The sequence below is a fragment of the Rhineura floridana genome, chromosome 6, assembly GCF_030035675.1.
Source record: "Rhineura floridana isolate rRhiFlo1 chromosome 6, rRhiFlo1.hap2, whole genome shotgun sequence".
NCBI lineage: Eukaryota > Metazoa > Chordata > Lepidosauria > Squamata > Rhineuridae > Rhineura > Rhineura floridana.
The window spans coordinates 45,103,914-45,130,111 of record NC_084485.1 but is presented as its reverse complement, the minus strand read 5'-3'; the positions used below and the strand labels follow the sequence as shown (position 1 = coordinate 45,130,111).

At 42.8% G+C, this 26,198-nt stretch overlaps 1 protein-coding gene across 8 annotated transcripts in view; it reads left to right on the top strand.

The window, feature by feature from the left end:
• The first annotated feature begins 8,371 nt into the window (after positions 1 to 8,371).
• The window catches only part of RALY (RALY heterogeneous nuclear ribonucleoprotein), a 390,500-nt gene continuing 372,673 nt past the window's right edge, over positions 8,372 to 26,198 (top strand). For all 8 annotated transcript variants that reach the window (XM_061631638.1, XM_061631639.1, XM_061631640.1 and 5 more), the window contains exon 1: positions 8,372 to 8,560. The gene's annotated coding sequence lies outside the window, so the exon portion shown is untranslated. The remainder of the gene's footprint in view (positions 8,561 to 26,198) is intronic.

Here is a 26,198-nt window from a genome sequence, read left to right as displayed (position 1 = left end):
TACAACCCCAGGCGGGTACCAGGTTGGAGAGTGCTGCTGATTGATACATGATATGGGTGCATAGGTAGAAAGATGGTGGTATCTCAAGGTAATCCATTGCATTTTAGGTGATTTATAGTTCATCAATTCATATAAATTACAAGCAGAATTTGTGGAAAGAAGAAGCACCTCTCCTTAATTTGAACTGTTGCCTTTAGACATATATATTAATCATTGATATGGCCACCTGCATTGACTCTCCCTCGTACAAAATATGTGTTTGTGTGTTTATCTCCATCTGTATGAGGAAAGGGAAGTAGAATGTGTGTGCATATGGCTTACCCAGGCAGTGCTCTCATGAACATCACTGCTTTTTCCCAGCTACTGTAGCATATTTCATTATTGTACCCCCATGTGAAACTTCAATAAACTTTAAATAAAGACAAGAAGATTTAGGATTGGTCTACATGTGTGCAATCATGTTATGAAAGTATTTAATGCTAAAATCAATTTGTTTGCCAGTATATATCCATATATATGTACACACACACACCACCCGGTATAGACTCATTGTGCAGACTCGATAATAGCAGCTGCAGCTGCCTGAGAGAGTGTGTGTGTGTCTTCTGGGAGATCCCAACCAACCACTGGGGAATGGCAATCAGTGTTATATGATGGCTCTGTAAGTCATCCTCTTATGCTATAAATCAAGGTCATCTTCTTTTCAAAGTGTCCTATGACATTTTTCTGTTCACATTTTATTAGAAAAGCCACTTCTGATGAGCAATCATTTTTTTAGTCACTCCCTAGAGTGGTTTTGCTGTTCAGGAAGTACAAATAACTGTGGTATGTACTTGAGTTGGAAAAAAACAAAATTTTCTCTTTATTGGAATTCTTCAAGTTTTTATTTTATTTTATTTTTGTTGTGGCAGATTTGCTGCTATGTAACATTTGGGAATGAATTCATCAGCTTTGACATTGTTTTCTTCATAGTTATTCTTTCTGTACCTGTAGAAGAAAATAAAAAATTCATTAAAAAGAAAGGAAAAAGAATTGCATGGCAATCATACTTCTGTTGTGTGGGAGAAGAATATAGACAAAGGAAGGAGATACTGAAGTCACCAATTTTTTAGGCTTTTTTAAAAAAAAAAACCTTAAAATGTTTTGTTTCTATTTTCTTTTCAGTCCTAATTATGAGAAAAGGTAGCGTAACAAGTAAGGATGAGAAATGAAGCTGTAATTCAAGACCTTATCCCAGAATGAGTTACACAACTTTGAATGTTGCTTACATCAGGGGTTTTCCAAACTGTGGTCCATCTGTATTAAATATTCATATTGATTTTAATGGTTTTATTACTTCTTTTATTTCTTATATTGTATTTTATTGTATTGCTGTTTGAATTCTGTGGAATGCAAACTGTTAATACAATAAAACACAACATAGGAAATCAAAGAAACAATAAAAATGCAATTAAAAACCACACTGCATCTAGCACTACTTATTACAATTCCTACAACAGGCAGACAAATCAGCAAGTGGCCCACCAGGGACCCTCACCAAGTTTCAAGTGGCCTGTGGGGGGAAAGTTTGGGAACCACTGGTTTACAGCGTCTAAGCATTCTTCTTCAGACAACCTACTGGATAATACTGGGTATATAGAGCTCTAACATATGTGAAACTGTATCTTCGGGTATATAGAGCTCTAACAGGTTTCCAAAGATAAGCCCACAGCCAAAAGAATAGGAGGCTGGATGACTTGTATATCAGCAATGGTGTCCCCTGCCAGGGTCAGGGTCCTGGAAGCCAAGGTCCTGGGAGCTGTTTAACTATGCTGTGATTGAGTAAGTAAGTAAGTGTAATGTTGCAACCACAGGTGATAACACAACAAAGCAAAACATAGACAACAACACTAAAACATCATATATCCAAAAATTAATAAAATAAAAATTATGCTGCCTTTGAGCAAGAGGAGACAGCTAGCAGTAGCAAGGCTCTTGCTGGGTGGGAGGTGGGTACCATCTTAACCTCCCCAGCCTTTTTCTGCTGCCTCTTTGAGTAGCCAGGTTTGGCCAACTAGCCCCATCCATGAAAAACTTTGTCAGAGTTGTAACAGCTGGCTTCCAGGGTGGCAGCCTCTTTATTTGGAGCTGCAGTTGATGGTAGGCCACTGCCAGTGGGGTGGCTCTGAAAAGAATGACACCAAAGGGAGGTCATCCCTTTGGGGTGTGATAAGGGTAAGAATATTCCTTAGGGGTGATTGATTGTGGATGGATTTGCTCAGGGTGGGAGACTGGAGCAGCCAGAGGAGGGGGGATAGAAGTTAAGCTAGCTTCCAAGTAAGAGGAAGAATGCTGAGGGGCTGCATGTGTGGTGAAAGCATGAATGCAGCTCACAAAGGTATACCTGGTGTGATTAGTGGGTATTTTGTGATTTTGCTATTTTATGTTGTTTGACTTAATGTATTTAATGTACTTTTATCTTTCTTTTGTAGGAACATACTGTTCACCACTTCGGGGGCCTTTGGACCAAACAGAAATAAATAAACCATAGCATCACATCACATCCAAAGCCTAGAATGCAACAGGCACAAAATTTGCTCTGTTCATGAAGTAAAGACAAGGCTGACCAGACCTGGACTATTTGTTTTTCTGCATCAGAAGAGGGATTTGGCCACGTGCCCTTTTGAGTAGCACACTCAATTGCTCTTGTAAGTTGCCAGGGCTAAGCCCCATCCTTAGGCCACCAGATTCAGTGAACCTGTATCCCTCAAATATAAATTGCTTTTTAAAAATGTGTTTTTAAATTTGTATATTTTTTTTAATGTTTTTAATTGTTGTAAACGGCACAGGGACCTTCAGGTATGGGGCAGTATACAAATGCAATCAATCAATCAATCAATAAAGTGAGCTGGACAGAAGGCATGCCAACAGGTAACTTAACCCAGGACTCACTGAGGTAGGTGAGCCAAGCTTGTATTCCAAAAGTAGCAGCCATGGAAGGCTGAGTATAGAACCAAGGAGATCATATAGAGTCATATACAGTACCTTTCCCTGCAATCATCCACTTACACTTTCTAGCCAGGCGTCTAGATACCAAATGGACTTGAGCTCTGTCATTATGAACTTTGCCTCATTCTTCCTCTGAGGAGTTCAGAGCAGCCTGTATATGGCTCCCAAGGAGTCGCCTATTACCCAGTCAATTCCCAGGACCAGAACTGCTTAGCAGAGCTGCATCATAAGCTTCGGAACATTCTCAAATCTGCCTGGAAACAAAGAGTTCTAACTCTGAAGTGTGGTGGAAAGCTTTGGTGGATGATGCCACATATGATCATAGGTATAAAGCCAATGTTGAATTAGAATAAAAGAAGGCTACCTGCAGTACTGTGAGTATTTCAAGGCCTCCCTGGCCTTACCTGTCCCCCAAAGGCAACAAGAGGAAATGGCTTTTGGAGAAAGAAAGCAGAGATTGGTTCACCTTGTCCTTCTCAGGGCCACAGGTTCTCCATCCCTGTTCAAGCAACTAGGTCAAGAGATAGAACTCAGGTCTCTTTGGGTCCTAGCTCTCCCTTGCCACCAGCTCCTATGAAATGGATACTGTCTCTTGGCTAAGTAGGCAGTTATGACCTGCCTCACAAGATTGTCTACATGGAGAACAGCAGCCTATTAGAGAAGTCAGGTTTGGCTGGCTGATCTGCTCTTGTGAACAGCAAGAACTTTGCCATAGCTGCATCATGTATCCAGAGGGACACCTATTTATTTGGAGGCTGCCGTTGATGGTGGGTTACCACTGGTGGACCAGGCCCAGTTGGGTGCCTCAAAGGGGTTGACACCAAAGGAAGGTCATTCATTTGGGTCACTCCCTTGGGGTGTAATGAGGGAGAGGCCACTTCCCATTATGAGTGATGTTTATGGATGGGCTTGCTCTTAGGTGAGAGAATGGAGCAGCTGAGAAGAAGCAGATGAGTTAACTTGGCTTCCATGTGGAATGCTGAAATACTGGGGAGCTGCATCTCTGGTGAGAGCATAGATACAGCTCACAAATACATATCAAGTATGATTGGTCAGTAGTTGTTTTTGCTTTTTTATATTGTTTTGATTTTATTGGATATATTGGACTTTTTTGAATCTTTTTGCATTAATATGCTGTTCACCACTTTGTTGTGTAAATAAACCAGTGTATAACATAAATGGTTTTGGGGCCAGAGGTAAATCTCATCAGTTAGGGTGCACCTACTAGCAGAGATGATCCCATAAAAGAGTTACAAATCTTCCTGCAATTGATCTGAACAGATGAGTCACATTATACCTCGTTTTGGCCATTGTGGTCTCCCTATTTCATTATTCAATCCTCTCTCTCAACAACAGGTGTGTGTCATTGCATCCATTCACCTAGGCACCTTGTTAACTTCTTTTCATCTGCTAATTTCTTTTAGCAAAAGATAAACTGGGCTATTTGATAGTCCTAGAACCCTCTTGGTGCAGGCTACTGATGAACCAAGTCAGCTCACTTTTTCAAGTTGGCATCATATAATTTGTTCAAGATGATAATGACAATCCTGCTGTTCAGGATACAAATCCTTCCAAGGCAGCTTACAAGTCACATTTAAAAAAAAACACAATACTTTTAAAATATCTTTTAAAAAAAACCCACAATAAATCATAATCAACATATTTGAAATTCACCAGGAATCTCCCCACAGGGCAGCTGTTGGTAGATGGCTAAGGAGGGGGCAAGAGGGCAGTCCAGCTGAAATAACCAGGATCTTGTTATGTTATGTTATGTTTTGTTATGTTAATGTTTATTTATACCCCACCTTTCAGCCAAAAGGCCCTCAAGGCGGCTTACAGAAAAAGTAAACACAAATATAAAAATACATCAACAAGGCAATACATCAATAAGCAATACATTGTACAAAAAAATTAATTAAATAGCAAATAACATTATATTAAGAAAAAATATCCAGGAAGGCATTCTGTCTTGCCTGAACTTACAACTATTTCAAGGACAGTACATCAGTCCGAAATGGCAATGGCCTGTGGCTCAGGCCAAGAGTAGTACAGCTCAACGCTGAGGGTCTCCATCTGCATGCCCTGGCCCATGATGCCGACGCTGACGCTGGTAGAGTGGAAACAGGGTGGCGGCAACTGGCAGGCCGACCAACTGATCTGGCCCGTAGGCCCTCCGATGCCACAGCAGCAGCTCCCAGGCCTCGCAGTCCTGCAGCTCTTCCAGGGCCATGGGTGCCACTGTAAGTTCCCCTCGGGCTGGCCAAACGACTCCTGGGTGACGTCTGCAGTTGGAACGAACAGACCGGGCAGGATGACTACTCATTGTCATATAACCTCTCTGTTAACTTTCAGTCTGCTGTGTAGGTATAATGCAGGAGCCCTGTCCAGTGCAAGTTTAGACTCTAGGCTTAAATGGTCTTAAAGCCCCTCCTCATTAAATGGGAATGTGTATTAGCCATTTACTTCAAAACGTGGTAAGCCAGCCCTGCAGCATTTGGGGTCCCTCCCATTTATTCTACAGAGTGGGTCTCTAGCCTTATGTCTTCAAAGGCCTACCCTGACGCTGCCACTAGCCCTGCCAGTAAAAAGGATCTTGGCACTTGATGTTCATGTTTTATAGTTGCAATGTGTTGCATTGCATCAAAGTGGTCTCTCTTTATATAAATATGAAGATTGCCACCCATTCCCCATCCTTTTCTGAGCAGATCTAAGTTATATAAAGTGAAGTTGCAAGTTAACAGGTACAGCGGTATTACTTAAGAGCTTCCGCCCTTGTGTAACATTCTGGGTGTTTGGATGCACCAGTGCAAGTCCACCAGTCACAGTGCTTCATCACTAGCAAAAGAGCAGCTGAATGTGATCCTAACCAGATTTATCCCTAGCGGTGGTTCATGCCACTACTACAGCAGATGAGGCCTTCTTGATGGTCCTTCAGCAGAATGAGGTACGTGGTGTGGGTGCCCAGGAAACAGCTTTTTCAGTGGCAGATCTTCATATGCGGAACTCCCTCCCTAAAGAGGTGTGTCTGACCCCCTCTCTCTATAGTTTTAGGCAGCTGGCTAAGACTCATCTTTTTTGGCAGATGTTTGGAGGAGGCGAAACCAGATTGTTGCTGCTAATGGTAATTTTCATTCAGTGATTTGTTGTCGGTGCTTTAAAAGACTGTTGTTTTTATAGACTGTGTGCACTTTTAGATATTTGCTTTTGTTGTATACCACCCTGTGGCTTGTGCAAAGGGTAGTACATAAATAATCTAAATAAACAGATAAATAGCCAGATTAAGGCTGCAATCGTACGCAGCATTAGGCATGCTTAAAGAATGTTGCTTTCCAATGGGTTTAGGCTTGCCTAATTCTGCATAGCCTGATGCAGCACAAAGATCTATCTACTGCTTGGGTAAAGGGATCATTACTTACGCTTGGTAAGGGCCATAGCTCAGTGGTACAGCACCTGCTTTGCATTCAGAACAGCGGAAGTTCAATCGCTGACATCTTCAGGTAGGGCTGGGAGAGACTCCCTGTCTGAAACCCTGGAGAGCCACTGCCAGTCAGTGTAAGCAGTACTGAGCTAGATAGACCAATGGTCTGGCTCAGTATAACTTTTCCAGTGTTACACCTGCTCTACTTTAGATGTCTTCCTTGCTTCCCTGGACTATCCTATATCCTTACTAACTTCAGAATAATTACAATCCTGTATGTGTCTATTCAAAAGTATTGCTCCACTTTGGTCCCAGGTAAACGCGTAAGTATAGAATGGCAGGCTAACCTGCCTGAATCCCAAATTCACTGATCTTGAAACTGGGTCACAGGGGGCAGGGAAAAGAATTTAGGAACTTTTGTTTCACTAAATATGCAGCAAGATAGTCCATGCCTGGACTGCCTTCAAGTCGGTCCCGACTTATGGCGACCCTATGAATAGGGTTTTCATGGTAAGCGGTATTCAGAGGTGGTTTACCATTGCCTTCCTCTGAGGCTGAGAGGCAGTGACTGGCCCAAGGTCACACACTGAGCTTCATGGCTGTGTGGGGATTCGAACCCTGGTCTCCCAGGTCATAGTCCAGCACCTTAACCACTACACCACACTTTGTAGCAAAAACAAGAAAGAGCCACAACTCTGCTTGTTATTTACAAAACTGACTTTTAATTACTGCCCTTCTCCAGTTGAGCATTAACGCACGCATGCACACACACACACATCCTGTCTTCATGGGATTACTAGTACAATGGCTTAGCCCAAACCTGCAATTTGTGATGCTTTCAGAGCTCTCCTGCCGAACTCTCTCTCTCTGACCAGTTGGTTATCAAGGTGTGAGCAAACTTGAACTTACGTTGTTTATAATATTTATGGGTACCTCAGAGATACTGGAGGATTCACTCAATTCGTTCGGGGGGGGGGCTATGTCCCTCCAGAGGTTGTTGGACTCCAAGCTCCCATCAGCCCCAGCCAGCATGGCCAACGGTCAGAGAAGATGGGAGCTGTAGTTCAAAAGCATTTGGAGGGACACAGGTTCCCCAGCCCTGCCATAAAACACGTCACACAAGCACTTGAAAATTACAACGTGAAAGCATCCCTTCGTGGCCTCGCTTAGGCTGCAATTCTATAACTACTTACCTGGAGTAAGCCCCAACGAATTCAATGGGACTTTCTTCTGAGAAGACATGTATAGGATTGCATAGCCAGTCCTTCGAACTCAGGGTCAGGGATCCCGTAGCCAGCCAGACGTTGTTGGACTCTCACTCCATCAGCCGCAGCCAGCATGACCAGTGGTCAGGGTCCATAAGTCCAACAACTTCTGGAGGGCCACGGGTTTCCCCACCTCTGCAGTAGTTGAAAGGAAGGTGTCCCTTTCCCACGGCATCAAAGCCTCTTGTTCTCCGCGTCGAGCTGCCGACCACCGCGCAGAATCAACCTAATCTGATCTAGCCACCCATCCCGCTTGTCAAGCACCCAGCTCCGCTTGCCATCACTACGCCCCATGCCTGGCGAACATCCACCACGGCAAAGGAAGACGCGGTAGGATTGTCGAAACGGAGATTACTCTGCTCCATCACTTCAGTGAAACGAAGAGGCATCGCTTCGAAGCAAATCTCCACTCCTTTATTCCCTCCTCCCATTCCACACCCTCCAGGAGTGGACTTTTCCAAAATACACTGGGGGGGAGCCGCTGCCCTTCTTTCCAGCTCTGCTAGGTACCGCTCGCCTCTTCTAGCAAATCCCCCTTCACGGCCTTCTGTGTGTGTTTTGCATGCTTTCGGGCGCAAAAGCCAGGCGGTTGTCGAGTTCTGTGCGGCTCTCTTTCTCCCCCCTTCAGTCCTAGCAATGGTGCGTTCTGCTGGAAGGGCTCTTATCGCGTAGACTCTAAGATCTGCCAGTCCGCTCGCGGCTCTGTAGAGTTGGCGGCAGGCGCTGGCTTCAGCAGTAGGTTGGGCTACTGCTACTACTACCATTACTACCACCACCACTCCTGGGCTATTACTCTCTCTGGGCTGGTGGCTTTCTCACTCTTTCCTCCTTCCCTGTCTCTCACTCACTCCTTCTTTGACATTTTTACTTCTGAATATTTTCTTGCTTGGTGAGTATTTTTTTCCCCTTCTTCTTCTTCTTCTTCTTCTCCTCCTCCTCCAAATGCTTTTTCCCCTTTTATTCTTTTCAATTGACAACATAAGATTCATAACGAATTGCTTTTTTGTTGTGTGTGGGTTTTTTTTTTTAAAGAGGTGCTGTGTTTTTGGTGGTTGTTCGTTTGTTTTCCTTACAGTGTGAGGTCTAAGCAGCTGATTTTACCCTTTTTTGGCTCTTTCCTACACCCCCAACTAATTTTTCCTTTGCTTAACTCCCCTTCTGTTTTTTCCTCCTTTACAAGAATTAGTTCTGGTGTGGGTTTTTTTTTTGCAACCTTGTCTTATGCACTCCTCTGCTTGATTTTAAAAAAAGGAAAATCCATTTTCCATTTTTCCGTCTTCAAATGTTTGACTAACATGCGTAGTTTTCTTCCTTCGGTCTTTGAACTTTTTCCTCCCCCTCCTTTCTTTGTTTTTTTTAAAAAAGCCTTTAGTTCTTGTGTCTGCCAAATGATATGCCTCTTGGACTTATATATAAAGAAATTGGACATGCCTGTTAGAAATGATCCCCCTTTCTTTTATTAATGATTCCTTACAAATTGGATTTCAAGTATGTTTTGCACTAAGCCCATACTCTCTACCTGTTCGAAGTCCCATTGTGAGTCTGGAAGGGACAAAGAACAGAGGTGCTACTGTGCCAACGGATAGGCAGGTGGCTGTGGGGGGGAAAGTTTTCCGAACATTTGCAAATCCAAAGTATAGGACAAATCCCTTTCTCTACAGGAGAAGCACAAAAATTAATAATAATAAAAAAGACCGACCAACTAGTGTGTGTTGTATCCCCCCACTGAAGTATATTTGATGTACATGTGTTGGCTTCTTTAGGACATATATTGTATCTATGTGTGATACCTAATGGGGTTGGTTTATTGTTGCATTGAAAATGTTATTTGTAGATAACGTGTGTGCGCGCACGGGGGAACTCCCTCCTTATTCAGATTGTAAAATGTAATCTCTTAAGTCTTCTTAGATGGGGAAGGGTCCTAGCTCAGTGGGAGAGCATCTGCCTTGCATACAGAAGGACCCAAGTTCAATCCCCAAATCTCTAGATAAGACTTAAGAGAAACCCCTATCTGAAATCCTGGAGAGCTGCTGCCAGCCAGTGTAGACAATAATACACTAGATGGACCAGCAATCTGATGGTGTAAAGCAGCTTCCTAAAACTGCTCTTGTGCTAGTGTGGCTGGAATAGACTGAATGATCCAATCCCTGGGGCACTGTAAGATGTATATAAGAATGAGAGGCAGTATCTAATGGAGTAAGATAACTTTAACACATGTTTTATCATAGGAACCTAAGAAGCTGCCTTATACCAGGTCAGATGGCTGGTCCATCTAGCCCAGTATTGTGTATTCTGAGAGTGGCAGTGACTCTCCGCTATATCTCTCTCTTTTCATCTGCTACCTAATCTTTTTAACAGACAGTACATGGAACCTTCTACATGCAAATCATGTGTTCTTCCCCTAATTTGTGGTCCCTCCCCCATATCCTGCTATGTTGCTCTGTTTTATTTCATCAGGAAACGTTCCTGCAATGTTTAGTACTATTTTTAAAGTGCATCTCAGTACACAAAATGCACTGCAATTTTCTGTATCCTCATTTCTCTATAGAACCTTCCCTGGATTCTGAGATTGCGCAGCTGAGAGTTAGTGACTTGTCCAAGGCTGTGCGATGAACTGAGCTGGGATTTGAACCTTGCTCTCGCACATCAAAATCAAACATTGTAGTAGTTAAGGCACAAATGTGGGGATGTCATCTTGCTGCTCAGAAGCATGCTTCTTACTAATTTCAACAGATCAGTTACATTCATGAAACAGGATGGTGCACAGTTGAATCTGAGCTTTTAAAAACACCTGAAGTGACTCCACACTGTTCTTTCCAAGCAGCATGTGTCCATTCACTGCTTATGAACTTTGGCTCCACTGCAAGATTATCTTTTGAGAGTAACCTTTCATACCTGTAACATATATCACATCCTTCCTCAAAGAAGTCCAAAATAATCATTTTAGTCTAAAACAGCCTTGTGAGGTAGATCAGGCTCACAGGTAGTGAATTTGCCCAGAGGCTCACAATGAGCTTCACAGGGTATTTGAAGCTAGATTTTGAGGCCAAACTTCTACACTCTAGCCATTATACAACATTTGATCTTCACTGCAAAACTGAGCACTGTTTAGGTATCTATTAAAGAGAACTCATGTAATTTTTATATCTCTCCACCAGTTAGGATAGCACAGTACTGCTGCTTCTTACAGATGCAAATAATTCAGAGTTACAATTCAAGGCTCCCCAGTCTTACTATTATTATTTCATTTATTAATTGTTGTATACTAAAAAGTCCCAAGGCAGCTTGCAATAAAAGAAATGATAAAAGTCAAATTAAAAAAAAAATACAGAATTTGAAAACGCAATAACTGAGATCTGCTACAAGGGATCATACAAATACTTTTCAATACAATAATCAAAACCCCACCTCCTCTCAGTCACCTAAATACAAACATCATAAGGCAAATGAACCTTAAATGCTGCCCCATCTTGTCAAAAGCTTCTAGTTCTACAAGCACCATTCCTGAATGAGTTCCGATGAAACTTCTTTTGACTATCATTTGAAAATTATATAGTTATCAAACATTGTTTAATAAAGGGACTTTCTTTATAATGAATGTGTCATTTGAACTGGAAATGTGCTGAGCACATGAGGAAGTAAACAACATGGGCTTTGTGAGGGGCAGGTCATTGGCATAATCTGTTAAACCAAAGAAGCCATGAAAGGCAAGTGGTGGGCATATGCATCCATTTCTAAATATGTCAGATTCGTCAAGTGTTGCATTGTGATCGGTGTAGAATAAACAGCTTGAGGGCCAGGTTTATGCGTTTACAGCACAGCCTACAAATTAATTCAATGGAGCCAAATCCCTACACTTCAGCTTAACCGTTTTGCAGGTTGAACTGTGCAGAAGATGGTGTGGAACAGTGGCTTTCTGTTTTAAATGTATTGATTCAACTGTTGTGTTCAATTTCCCTTTCTTTTTGGATGAGTTGTACCTCCTTTTTGTTTCTAAGAACAGGAGTTGAGCTTTCCCCCCTTTTAAAAGGTTATCATGTAATGAGCCAATGAAAGGCAACACACACACTGGGTACAGTTCACTCAAAAGTCAGCACTTTTGAGTCTTGTTCATTTCTATGTATGGGGAGATAAGTACTTACTGCAATCAGTGGTATTTCAATCTTCATAGCTCTGGCTGGAACATTGCCATTATATAGCTGTAGAGAAGCGCTTGTGGGATGCACAGAACTAAAGTCTAACTTGGCTGGGGTTTGTTGCTACTGCTCCATTTACAAAAAAATGACAAGAAAATAACTTTGCTGGCAAAGGAGTTCAGGTTGTGTGCGAAAAAGCTAGACAACATTGAAGTAATGGAGCAGGAATAGTGCTCTTTAGAGTCTCTTAAAAGCCACCCACGCTCAATAGTAGCTTGTCAGTGGTATTATTCATATTTATATATGTTTTTGTTGAAGAGAAAAGTCAGGCTTGGTTAGAATGTAAGGTGTCAAGACACATACCTTAGACTAATATTCTTCTGCTTCCCAGCCGAATGCCAATGGAGGATGTATGTGGGCTCTGACTGTCAAGATAAAAATTGTAGATGGATTTCAAGGGAATGGCAAAACAAAGAAAGGGAGTCTCATAAGGACTGCTTCTTTGGAAAAGGTAGATAACAAGTCAGTGATTTGGGAGAGGTGTTTTATCTTGCATTGTGCCTGTGGTTGGGAAGACTTGCCATCAACAGCAAATGTGTCAGAGAGGGGAGCGTGCATGGTGGCAGGGAAAAGGATGGAAAAGGAAACACGGGTTGGAGGTTGAGGGCTAGAGAGAGAAACGAGACAGAAGGCTTATTCACACATTACACTGAACACAGATACAAGCTGTCCCTATACATGTACAAATGCCAGTGTGGAAGATTGTACACTTGTTGATTTATTCAGTTTAACTATTGTGTATAGAGATTGTACACTTATTGAACATGGAATGTAATGTGTGAACACCTATAAACGGGATGAGGACATTCTCCCATGGAGTAGTGATTAGAGGAAGGGAGATTGTCTCTGTTTGTATTTATCAACCTTAGCTATAGGAATCTACAGAATGTGAAGGGGAGATCAAACTTGACGGAGATGTAAAAGAAAAACTGGCCTTCAAAGAAAGGAGACACAAAAATTGCCAACAAGGGCACTTTTAATTAGCCAGTCACCAATTCACTCAATAATGGGGCCAGAACATGTTGATCTGTATCCCATGATGTTAGTTGTATTTGGAAATCTGAGACCTGCAACCAAATTGAAGGCTTGCCAAAGGGAATGTCTTCTGGATGGAAAATCACAGTAACTCCCTGATAGTGACTCTTGTCCAACTCTTAATGTTTCTTAGTATTCATATACCTTATTGTATACCTCAGTAACCCATAAAACATATTAAACCAATATGCTTATCTCGGTTATGTGGAGAGAGGGTGGGATGGGGCAGTAGTTTCTCAACAGAGTGGCTTATCTAGATCAGACCTAAAGCAGGTTAATGGCATCCATGGTTAATGGTGATTCTTAAATCCTGATTAAGATGGAATGGAAACCTGGTTAGCATTAACCATGGGTAAGTGATTTGCAGCTATAATAATTTGGCATACATGAGGTGACATGAGGAGAGAAATGTGATTCTGTGACCTTTCCCTGTTTCCTTACATTTGATAGGCCTTATTTCATTGGCTCTTGCCTTAGTTGAATGGTAGGAACAAAATTTGAACTGCAGGGCTCTTTTAGCTCACACTGTTGGCCACTAAAGTCAAATGTCTCCATTTTCATGCTTGAGAAATGACCTGATATGTGCAGGATCTTCTGCCACTACTTGAAGATAAACTCAAGATACATTTTTATTTTACACTTAAATGCAGGTTACAAGATTCTGTTTTTTTGGACATGCATTAGAAAATAGCATGAGTAGGTAGGGAAGAATATAGTGATGGAAAGGGTGCAATATAAGCTAGCATTGATGGGGATGGCAGGAGAGAGCAAAGTCTGAAATAATGAGCTGAAACATATATTGCCACAGCAAATGCTTTCTAGATTCATAGGCAAAAGTGTCTTGGGTTAATAACGAGTGATGTTTTCCCAACCCATAAAGCTGTAATGAGGTAATTAAAATGTAATCCTAAACCTACACTTTTTATACCTATATTTAGTAGGGTAATCTATAGAATTCATGCTGATCTGAATAATCTGAATCTAGCTAAACTGTAGAGAGAAGCTTTCAAAGGAGTGCTGGAAGGCAATAGGCACAGACATTCCTTCAGACCTGAGATATGTCACTTTTTTATTTTTGCAAAGATGCCTGAGGCTGTTGCATTTTAAGAAGACAAAGCTTTTGTTTTGAAGCTGGCCTAGAAAAATGCCAGGGATGAATTCAAAGCAAAGGTTTTCAGAAGTTGTCATCTGTGATTAAGTTGATCTCTCTGTTGCATAAGCACACTCTGCTGTTCAGTGGGATAGTTTGCTCTAGCCGTTTCCTCACTTCCATTCACTTATGGGTTCAGGTGAATTAGAATATATACTGTATCTCAGGTCTTGAGTCTGAAGTATATATTTTTATTAGAAGGTCAGGTTTCTGCTTGCTGAATCTCTTAAAGGCAGGCTTCCCAAGTCTGATCCCCCTCCCCCGATATTTTGGACTACAGCTGTCAGCACAACCATGCTGGCTGGCAGCTGGTGGGAGTTCTAGCCCAAAACATCTAGAAGGCACCAGGCTGGAGAAGGCTGTTTTATAAAAACTTCATTCTTGTTGCTTTACAAAAATCAGATTAGGGATGATTCTGGTGAAAGAGATCATGAGAAATTCTTGGAATTCAAGAGCCTTAATTTGCTCAGGAACATACAGTTGGCTACTTCATGGGCAGGCATAGGTGAGACACACTAATTCACATAAGGAAAATAGAAAATAGTTATGTAGAAGTTTTTTTAATATTAATGCTTCCCTTTTATGTAATTGTAAAACTGCTTATTTCTGTGGTCCATTTGGAATCTGTTGAACCATTTGAGTGCCACACACTGTCATGAAATCACTTTCTTAATCCATCATGGTAGTATGTATCATTCATTTTATAACTGAATTGAAGATGCAGATGTATCAGATGTTCATAGATGCAGATGTATCAGGTGATAGCTGACCATATGGTTTCTTGATCATCCAGTGACTCTCACTTTAGTGTATCAGCAGCCTCCATTGAAAAATATTGTTTGAGATTCAACAATGTGAATTCTCTACTTGTGTGATGTTTGTGCTATGATGGCTGTCTCGTATAAGCAAGCTATCGTTTGATGTGGTAGCTGTCAAATGATGAACATGTATAAAGTCACACTAAAGGTATAGCTTATTGGATTTAAATCCAGTATCTCTGCCTTCTGGATGTTGCTGAACTACAACTCCCATCAGACCCAGCAATCATGGCCAGTGGCCAAGGATAATGGGAGTTGTAGTTCAGCAGTATAAAGAGGGCCAGAGGTTTCCCTCAGTAGCTCTAGAGGAACTGCCTTTCTATATTATCACAGCCTGCAGGGCTGGTGCCAGAGAGTGGTCAGGCGGGCCCTGGTCGAGGGCCCCTCCTTAGGGTGTGCAGGTAGCAACCCTGCCACGGATCGCAGAGAGGGAGCTCCCAGGTATCCCCTACTACCATGCAGGCCTGCAACACCTAGTCAGAGGCAGTATGCTTCTGAAAACCAGTTGCCGGAAGCCTCAGGAGGGGAGAGTGTTCTTGCACTCAGGTCCTGCTTGCGGGCTTCCCCCAGGCACCTGGTTGGCCACTGTGAGAACAGGATGCTGGACTACATGGGCCACTGGCCTGATCCAGCAGGCTCTTCTTATGTTCTTACCCACCTGCATGCCCCACCTACCTCTCCCTCAAAGTAAATGCTGGCTGCGCTGCGGATACAAGCCTGCCATCAACCAAGATGATGGGCGAGGTTTCCCTAAGGGGCTGATGCCCCTGCTGCCATCTTGGTTGATGGCAGGTATGTGCGTGCATAGTACCCATGTGTGCCATCAACCAAGATGGCAGTGGAGACATCAGCCCCTTAGGGAAGCCTCGGCCACCATCTTGGTTGATGGTAGCCATGCGTGGGCAGCATTCACTTCAAGGGAAAGGTAGGTAAGTGGCGCGTGCATGTGGGTGCCAGGGGCCTGGGGAAGGCTGGTGCCCAAGGGCCCTGGCATGCCTGGCCCCGGCCCTGACAGGCTGTAATGCTTTTCAAAAGCACTGTAAAACTCTTGCTTGGGTTGGCATTAAGTAGCTGTGATATTGTAGATGCTTAAATTGTTGTGGAGTATGTGTGCACTATATTTTTAAATGCTAACTTGTTCTAACTCTTGGAAACTCATAAGACAGAACCATTGAGCTAAATAAGAAGAACACCTTCCTTTTTTTTAGGACATCACTGGGCCTCAAGTGAAAGCATAATACCAGCTATGATGTCAGCTGTAGGGCAGGTCAAAATGGCCTCCTTAAATGTTTTTGTGTGGCTAGGATGTGTGTGCATGTAGAAACCTCTTACTTTTGCATGGGAGGAATATAGCCTATCATATAAATCAAATAATAAATAAATGTGCTGCCCTGGGCTCCTGCTGGGAGGAAGGGCGGGATATAAATCAAATAATAAATAAATAAATATAAATATAAGAGTCATATCCATTGCTCCTCCCACTTTTGCCTCTGGACCCACCCATCCCTGGCTGCAGCCCCTGGAAGGTTGCCCAAGAGTAATGCTGCCCTCAGGCAGAAATAAATTCTCCACTCCTGTGCTATAAGATGGCTACCTGTACACAGTACTGTGTTTGCCAGATTATTGGTGTTCCTTGTTCTCTTTAACTACACTAAAAAGGATGGGAGTTCTACATTTTAGAATCCTGATAACCCATCAGGCATCACAGGTGTGCAGTGCCCATTATTCCGGAAGTGTTGATCTGTCAGCTCTGTTCACCAACCAGAATGAAGCAGCCTGGGACCTTTTGCATGCAAAGGCCTCTTCCATTCAGCCACAGACATTTCCATGGACATGAAATGGGGGAGGCCTCAGGCCACAAAATGTCCTTTGCCTCAGGCCACAAAATGTCCTTTGCCTCAGGCCACAAAATGTCTTGGGCCTGTCCCTGTCTCTGGTGGATTTTCATCACTTATCTCCCATCTTTTTGAAAGGTTGGTTGCCTTGCCCTTTCCTATTAACTCCCAGCAAAATATTAGTGAAGCAGTGGGAGAAAATGTAAAGCCACTTGAGTGCTAGGATGGGAAAAGGAAAAGGAGTTGAAAGGCAGGAGAACAAGTTTCAAGCTCTGTGGCTCCTCTAGAATTCAGCACTAGAAACTTAATTGGCATATGCTGATGCTGTGGGAGAGTCAAAACTAGCTAGGTCGTGGTACTGTTGCAGCATGCCAGTGTTTATCAGATGGCAATTATGGTTGGTGAGAGACAGGCAGGTGCCCCATAGCCTAGGAGGGCATTCAAGCCTTTTGCTCATTCTCTCCAAAGGAATACACTACAGGGCCGCACAGCACGTACATCCAAATGCAGATCATATTATTAATATGTGTTTGCTTTCCCTTCTCCAAATGGTGGGATGTTTGAAGCAATCTCTGCACACTGTTTTCTTGTGGGGAGAAAGCACTGGAGACTTACAGCATTTTTGTCAACATTTTTGTTTGTTACAGGGGGAGGGGGAAATGCCAACATTGTTCAGCAATACTGCTATATCCCCTCCCTGCCCCCGCGAACGCAGGCTTCAAAAATCCAAGAAGTTCATAGGAAGCTACCTTATATTGAGTCAGACCATTGGACCAGCTTGTGAAGAACTGTGTGCACTGAATGACAGCAGGTTTTAGATAGGGGTCTTTTCCGGCCCTGCCTGGAAACTGGGATCCTCTGCATACAAAAGCATGTGCTCTACCATGGAGCTATTATTTAGTAATTATTTATTATTTCACATCCAGAACCCCCAAAGGAAGTCCGAGATGGTTCAAAATTTTAAAAATGCACAAAACAGTGTAAAATAACACTATAATACAGTCATCAGTTAAAACCAGCAGTTATACAACTATTGTCCAAAAGCCTAGCTTTTTTCTTTTTTTTTAACTTTACATGTCTCCTGAATATGGGTGAAGGAGGTAGACTGCTTGATTTTCCTTTGGATGGAGGTGCAGAGCCAGGGTGCCACCACAGAGAATGCCCTATCTCAGGTCTCTGTTTTTCCTGCTCTTCCTACTGGTGGATCTAGGTCAGGTGTGGGGAACCTTTGGTCCTCCAGATGTTGTTGAATTACAACTCCCATCAGCACTAGCAAGCATAGCCAATAGCCAGGGATGATGGGAGCTGCAGTTCAGCAACATCTGGAGGGCTAAAGGTTCCCCAAACCTGATCTAGACCTACTTCATGCTGTTCCTACTGGTGGATCTGGGCCTCTTCCTCAAATTGCACTTTTTGGGGGGTTGGGAGGGTAGTGATGAAGCTATCATCCTTTCCTCAAGTTCTGACAAAATGTAGTACTTCTTACACCATGTCCGGACACTTAGTATTTTCTGTGCCTAATTGTGGCAGCCAGTGGTAGGGAGCAGGGGCAGGGGAACACATGGTGTAATGATCGCAGGATATGCAAAGCTTTGTACTGCACATTACCGGGAGATGGGGGTAGATTTGGCAGAACTATGTCTCTTATAACACCAGCCCCCATCTGCACTGTACATTTAAAGCAGTATTATGCCATTTTAAAGAGTCATGGCTTCCCCCAAAGAATCCTGGGAACTGCAGGTTGTTTGGTTGTTATTTATTAAATTTATACCCCCACCATTGCTCCCAGAATAGCCCAATGCAGCTGTTAAGGATGCTGAGAGTTGTTAGATCCCTATTCCCCTCACAAGGGAAGCCATGACTGCTTAAAGTGGCATGATACTGCTTTAAACATGGAGTTCAGATGGGGGCCACAGTTCTGTCTTGAGTTTCCTGAACCTAAGTTCCGTAATGTAGCATCTCCAATACCCTACAGCAGTATTTTAGTTCCCAAGCCACACTACATCTCTTGCATTCTTCCTCTTGGTCTACTCATCTTTGAAACACTACCTGTTTTATCCAAGTTGGTACAGTTGTTAGAGTCCTATCCTAAACCTTATACTATGTGAAAAGTGGTGAAGAGTGTAATATATTCCTTGTGCTGGTATGTGTAGTGATGGGTGATGGATGGACAAACAGCATTTCTGAACAATAGGTACTAACCTACCACTCTTATTCTCAGCTCATGCTAAGAGTATCTACATGGCTTAAGCCCTTGGTAGTTATCTGTGTTTATTAAATCTGTATGCCACTTGACCATATAAATATGCTCAAAGAGTCTCCCAACAGAACAGAACAAAAATACAAATCAATGCATGACCTCAAAAGGATATTGTTGAACTGGAAAAAGTTCAGAAAAGGGCAACAAAAATGATCAAGGAGATAGAGCAACTCCCCTATGAGGAAAAGATGAAGCTTTTGGAGGGGTTTAGTTTAGAGGAAAGAGGCAACATGAAAGAAGTGTATAAAATTATGTATGGCATGGAGTAAGTGGATAGAGAAAAGTTTTTCTCCCACTCTCATAACACTAGAACTTGTGGGCATCCAATGAAGATGAATGTTGGAAGATTCAGGTCAGAGAAAAGAAATGCATCTTCATGCAGCTCATAGTTAAACGATGGAATTTGCTCCCACAGGCGGCAGTGATGGCCACCAACTTGGATGACTTTAAAAGAGGATTAGACAATTTCATGGAGAATAAGGCTATCAATGGCCATTAGCCATGATGGCTATGCACTCCCTCCACAATCGGAGGCAGTGTGCTTCTGATTACCAGTTGCTGGAAACTGCAGGAGGGGAGAATGCTCTTGTGCTCATGACATGCTTGTGGGTTTCCCATAGGCATCTGACCACTGTGAGTACAGGATGCTGGATTAGATGGGCCATTCATCTAATCCAGCAGGTTCTCTGTATGTTCTTGCAACATTATACAACAATCAAATACTAATTCTTTTTAAAACCTGGAAATTAGTTATGAAGTTATGGAGATAACTAAATTGGTACAGGCTATTCCATAACCAAAGACCACATACCATCCACCTGTGGGCAGTTCCTTCTAACGATTTAGTTATCTTCTAGTTTCTTTGTGTGGGTCAGGGGCCAAGGCTGCTTTGCTCTCTTTTTTCTGGTGGCCCACTTACTTTCTGGTTCCTCACAACTACTATCCATCACTGTCTCTGCTTAGTAATGGTAGTAGTAGTAGTAGTAGTCCCCAAAGTTAGCTGATAAATCTTAAAGTCTGTTTTTAAGAAGTTTTAGAGTGTTTTTAGCTAATTTTGCAGAATTTGCTTATAACATTTCTGGTAGCATACTTAAGGCCACCTTCTGCAAGATGGATTTTATATAGCAGGGTGTTCCCCCACCCGCCACCTTCATTGTATTGTAGAGATTGATTCTGCATTTTCTAGTGACAATAGAGAATGGTAGGGGTGGAGGTATCCCTGTCATTTTATAAACAATGCTCCAGCTATGTAAATGGCTCCTTGTTTCTTTGCTTATGTCATGGAAAGATGATGATTTTTCTTGAGAATTCATTGTCGCACACATTTCATTGTAAGGTATGAGGCCGTAAGAGGCAGCCTGAAACCATTCAAGTGTGTGTGTGTGTGTGTGTGTACTTCTGAAATCTCTCTCTCTCTCTCTCTCTCTCTCCCTCCATATATATATATATATATATATATATATATATATATATATATATATATATACACACACACACACACACTTCTGAAATCTATACATCTATTTTTCACTATAAAGTATGATAATAAAGTATCATTATGCTACATTTCATTTAATCAGCTGCTTGAGGAGTTTTGGGGCCAGTGTTGCAGATTTGATATCCCTGTTTATAGAAGGGGAAGGATGAGTTCCCATGTGATCTTTTGAATGCAGGCATTGCTTGCTCAAGTATCAAATATAGAGGATGTAAATCAGGGATACAAGAGCTGCCAGGCAAAGCAACCCACTGCCTTCCTCTACCATGATGTTTTAAAGTGTTTTTAGCACTTTGTTTACCGCCCTGGGCTCCTGCTGGGAGGAAAGGTGGGATACAAATTAAATAAAAAATAAATACCATGCTGGAGAGGGTTTGGATGGGGCCGAGATGTTCCTCTGGCTTCTGACATCAGTGGGGAACTCCTCGGGTGAGGAGCAGCCCAGTGTACCTGCTCAAATGGTAGACAGGTGGAAGCTATTGCTGGTGGCATCTCCACTAGTGGTAGCCAGTGGAATTGCCCCAAATGGGGCATTTTAGGGGCAGAAAGGGGATGGAGTAAGGCTGGACTGGGCAGGCACTGGCTCTGCTGAATCCTGTGCTGACCATGTTGCTATTACATGTTGGCAATGGGTCCAATCTATGTCTCTTTGCTAGCCAACTGGGAAGCTTGCACAAGAAACAGCTATTCTTTCCTAGCCCACCACCTTCCGCCCTGGCTGCTGCAAGTGGCAGGCTGTGGAAGTGGTTACGCCACACTATCAAGCCTTCTTAGGTGGTCTGTGTTACTTTCATATGTGTTTGCATGTGCACACATATGTGTAGTGCTCTGTTTCTGGCTGTGATGTGCCAGATATGTAAGCCTGATATAAGTGATATAAATCACAGGGTGATTTTATTTTTGTTTTTGCCTTAAACCTAGTAAAATGGTAAAATGTTCAGTTTGCTGACCTGTGCCTTGCCCCAGAAGGAGCATATAGGGAGACATGCATGTTACCTTTTGCAAGAGAAGAAGTAGGAAAAAATGCTGAAACAATGGTGTGCTTGGTGCAAATACAGCACTTCAACACTGTAAACCTGAACCGTGGTTTCCAAATCCACTTCAAACTGTGGTATTGCAACCCCATTTGCAGCCAGTCCTTAACCATAGTTTAGGTATTCACTTGTAACACTTAACCATTGTTCAGAAAAACAAACTATAGATAAGAATTATGTCTGCATAGGACTCACTCCAGGGGTTTGCCTTGTGATTTTTCACAGCTATCACCACTACTCTAACTAGAAACAGGGCCTACATTGTGGAGGAGATGATATCTCAAAGTTTTCAAAATGTTCAGAGGGCATTTTTAATCAATCTGTGTGTAGTGAGTACTCTACCCTTCTCAGTTGTTTCTTTCTGTATCAACTGAAAGCAAAGAGCTGGGAAGGAATACGTTAAATGGTAAATTCCACTGGAAGGGCATCTGCATAATATTCTACTGCACAATATCAAAAGCACAAGAGGAACAATCATTGCCACTGCAGCAACATCAAAAGTGTTTTTTTGTTTGTTTGTTTAATCTTAATTCGGAATGAAGGCTTTTTCACATCCAGGAAGAGCCTGCTCAATCTTTTTAATGTGGTGTAAATAATATCGGCACATTGTGCAGTGTGCTAATAAGCCATAGTCTGTGAAATCTCTTATGTGCGATGCACCAGCAGAATGGTCATAAATTCTAAATTTGTGAAAGGAAAGAACTCCAGAAGTTGAACTGAAATTAGGTGGGAGGGGTGGGGTGGGGGTGGGAATAAAGCTGTATTATTACACACACACCCATGTGTTAGGCCACACTTATTTATTTACATAAACATTTGCACCCCACCTTTCAATTTTTTCAAAAAAAACCCCAAAAGATAGCTAACAATAATTGAAACACAATACAAAAATATAAATGCTACAACATCATGAACATGACCTTCCTCTTTCAACAAGCCTTTTAAGGAAAGACCTTATCACCGTCTGCATCTGTGTTGGAATTGTTTTTAAGATGTTTTTAAAGATGCTTTGTTTTTATGATGTTTTATAGACGTTTTTAGTGTTTTATTGATCATTTGTCACCCTGGGCTCCTGGGAGGCAGGGTGAGATATATATATAATAAATAAACACTCTCACACAACTATAATTCATATGACTCTACACAGTATATACAAGTCCAAAAGCACCTTTTTGGCCTGCTACCAAAAGGACAACAGGGAAGAAGCAAGAGGCACATTTTTAGGAATGGAGTTCTGCAATGTTGGCCCCAGTCTGTGTGGCCACTGGCCACCCACTAAAGGACTTCTCGGTAGTAACGGTATGGATCAGCATAATTTTCCTGCCAAAAATGCTGTGACTTTGAGTTCCAGTTCTGGTCTGAATGGAAAAATATCCTGTACCTGTGTGTGTGTGTGTGTGTGTGCACTCATTACACTTGTTTTCTCTTTGCCTGTACCAAGGTAAGTTTCTTCATGGAGCAGACAGTGGTGGAAACAGTAATGGTGGTTCACATCAAGTGTCCACATGAACAAAGCCCTGCTTCCATCAATCCTGCTCATAGTAATTCAAGGACAGGTGTTTTCCTATGCAAGTCACCACCTCCTGAATCAATTCAATATCCTATCCTTACCTACTGTATTTTGAAATAGGACCTCTGAGATATTTTAATGTCCGAGCAAGCAGGCTCATATGAAGTATTCCAGGGGATGTGTATTTCAGGCTGTTCACTAGTTCCATGCATAACATGACTATTAATATTATACAATTGAATAGGCTTGATTAGTATCTATTAGAACTGTGTACTGCCCTCCTAAGTCGGGCTGATCTGGGGACCACTCACCCTGGATCAGTTCTTGAATCAGTTTAGGGGTTGGGCTAATTTTTAATTAGAGTTTTTAAAAACTTTAATTCAACATACAGTTGGAAGGGGGCAGGGGAAGAAGATACTGTGTCTCCTCCCCTACCCCCAACTGAGAGAAGGGTGTTCAATCCTGTGGGGTGCTGGTAGTCTGCAGGATTGAATCTGCTGCTCACCACCTACTGAACAGAGGATTCATTCCCGTGGTGTGCTGCTTTGCAAACACCTTCCCTGCAGGGATGTTTGGGAAGGAGTACCCTGCAGTCCACAAGATTAATACTCAAGGCTAAAACACAAGATTAAAACTCAAGACTAAAACACAAGATTAAAACTCAACAGCTGCTGAGCGGAGGATTCAATCCTACAGGGCCTGCTTCCCCAGCATATTACTTGCAGGGAACACGCTGGTGAAGCAGACCATTGCAGCCTTCCTGCCTGATCACTCTGAGTGGTGTGATCTGATGCAGGCCAATCTAGGCCTGTCTCAAGCCAACTTGGCCCAAGCCCAGATTTGGCTGAATCTAGTGCACAGCCCTAGTAGCTATGTCTGCACAGGCACTAATTCATTTACCATTTTTTCAACTAAAGGGGGAAAACTCTTGTCTGTTGATAACACTTCTATAGATGGCTCTGACGATGTATAAAAAGTACCTACAACAAATGCTCTTCAGATACACTCTTTTCTGCAATTTAATTTTATTCCAAATTAAGAGAGCAATTCTACATATGCTAACTCAGAAGTAAGCACCAGTGGGTTTGGCTGAGCTTACTCCCAGGTAACTATTCACAAGATCGCAGTCCAACATTCAGCACAATAGATAACTACTCAGAACTAAGGGCTCATCCAGACGACTGTAAAATGTGTGACATGATCGCTTTGTGTTTTCATTATTTTTCGGTCGTCCATATGACACCACACGCTTTTGTGCATTTTCGCTCGGTTAAATCCGCTCCTGCAATACTGCAAATCATGTGATTTGCTTTTTTAAACCGGAAATCATCCACTGTACCTTCAGACGCTCAGATGCAATACCGCAGACTTTACAGCTGTGGGCGTTTGATGGGTGGTTCTTGGGCGGTTCCCCATATCCCTTCCCTCATTCTCAGCCAATCATGTATTTCCACTGTTGCGCATGTGCGTGAATGTCTGGGGAAAGCCCAGGGAAAAAGGAACCTATCAGAGCAATGGTGTGGTGTTGGGGGGGGGGCTGCAACTTCTACTGCACAGATGCAAAAAAGTGCATTTGCGCAGAAGCAGCAACAGCGGTTAATTTTTAGCCAGCCTGCAAACTGGGCAGCTGCTCAGGGTGAGATCTGCAATTGTTTGTAAACTTTTTCAAGGGAGAAAATATTTATCTTTGCCTAACTTCCACCTCCCGCCCCTCACCCTCCGCATCAAATGCCCTTCTTGAACGTATTGGTCTTTGCTTCCAGGCATCCAGAGTCGAGGGAGAGGGGGGGAGAAGAGAAATAGAGGCTTTCCTCTCCGATTACAGACACTCACCACCCTTAGTCAATTTCGCTTTCCTGCCTGCAAGGCTACTCTCTTTGAGTCTTGTCAATTTCAACCACAGCCTGCAGGTTCTCCGCAGCCCAACTGAGCTGAAAAGCATACAGTCGCTTTTGCGAAATATCGCAAATACAAGCAAAAAACCCACAGGAATTATTGGCATGTAAGTGGTTTGCTAAAGCGTCTCAGCCACCCGCAACCATAGAGACTGGTGGTCTACCTTCCTAGACATGACACATCATTACTTGCTGTTCTGGAGAAATAAGTGGAATTGCAATCATGTGTATCTCCGGAAATGTTAAAGGCAGAAAAGCATACCGTCGGTTTTGCAAAATATCGCAAATACAAACAAACAAAAATACAGGAATTATAGGCATATAAGTGGTTTGCATGTTTCTTTTATCAGAGGGAACACTACAAAGCCTGTGCTGGTCGCTTCAGTGCAGATTGACACAGCAGCAGGCGGGGCTGTTTGCCTGCATTCTCTGCCTGAGCCAAGAGCGGCCACCCGTGGGGGGGGCTGTTTGCTTCCCTCAGGGGCAGCATTCCTGCCGCCGAGCCACATAACGGTCCGGGGCTGAACCCTGCAGTGAATGAGCCCAAGGGTTATGTGGGGATTTGCCCAGCGATTACAAACGCTGATCCCTTGCACTGCCCACAATCCCCCTGGATGGTCAAGGGCACCTGGAGACACACACCCCAGGCCGGCGCTGCTCCAGAGTGGAGAGCGACAAGGAACCCCATTACAGCCACTACTACCAAACCATCAGGAAATTCAAACTTTCGTGCTTGTACGTTCAAGCACATGCGCCTTGTTGTGCTTTGTTGCAAAGGAGGAGAGGAGCATACGTCATATTTTTGCAGACCAATTGGCTGATAGGAGGGAGTGTTATGGGCGGAGATGGGAAAAGGCGAGAAGAAGTACGGGTCCTCTCGCTGCGTGTGTGGGTGCAAAAAAAGCTGGTTTTTTATTGGGAAAGAGCGAACAAACAGGCAAAGTGAGGACTGTCAAATGACGAACTGGATATGGAAAATGTGGATTATCCCGCTCCGTTTGGATGAGCCCTAAATCTCATTGAGTGTAATGGTGACTACTTAGTGTTCAGTGATACATCTTTGTATTTGGGGACCTTTTCCAGTTCTCTCATAGCTGCCCTCACAAGTCCTAGCCTTCTAATTTCTTGACTATTGTCTCCAGTTTGGATAATGACTGTGCCAAGGTATTGATAATCCTTCACAACTTCAATGTCCTCATTGTCAACTTTAAAGTTACATATATCTTCTGTTGTCATTCAGCTTTAGTCCTGCTTTTGTGCTTTCCTCTTTAACTTCCATCAGCATTCGTTTCAAATCAT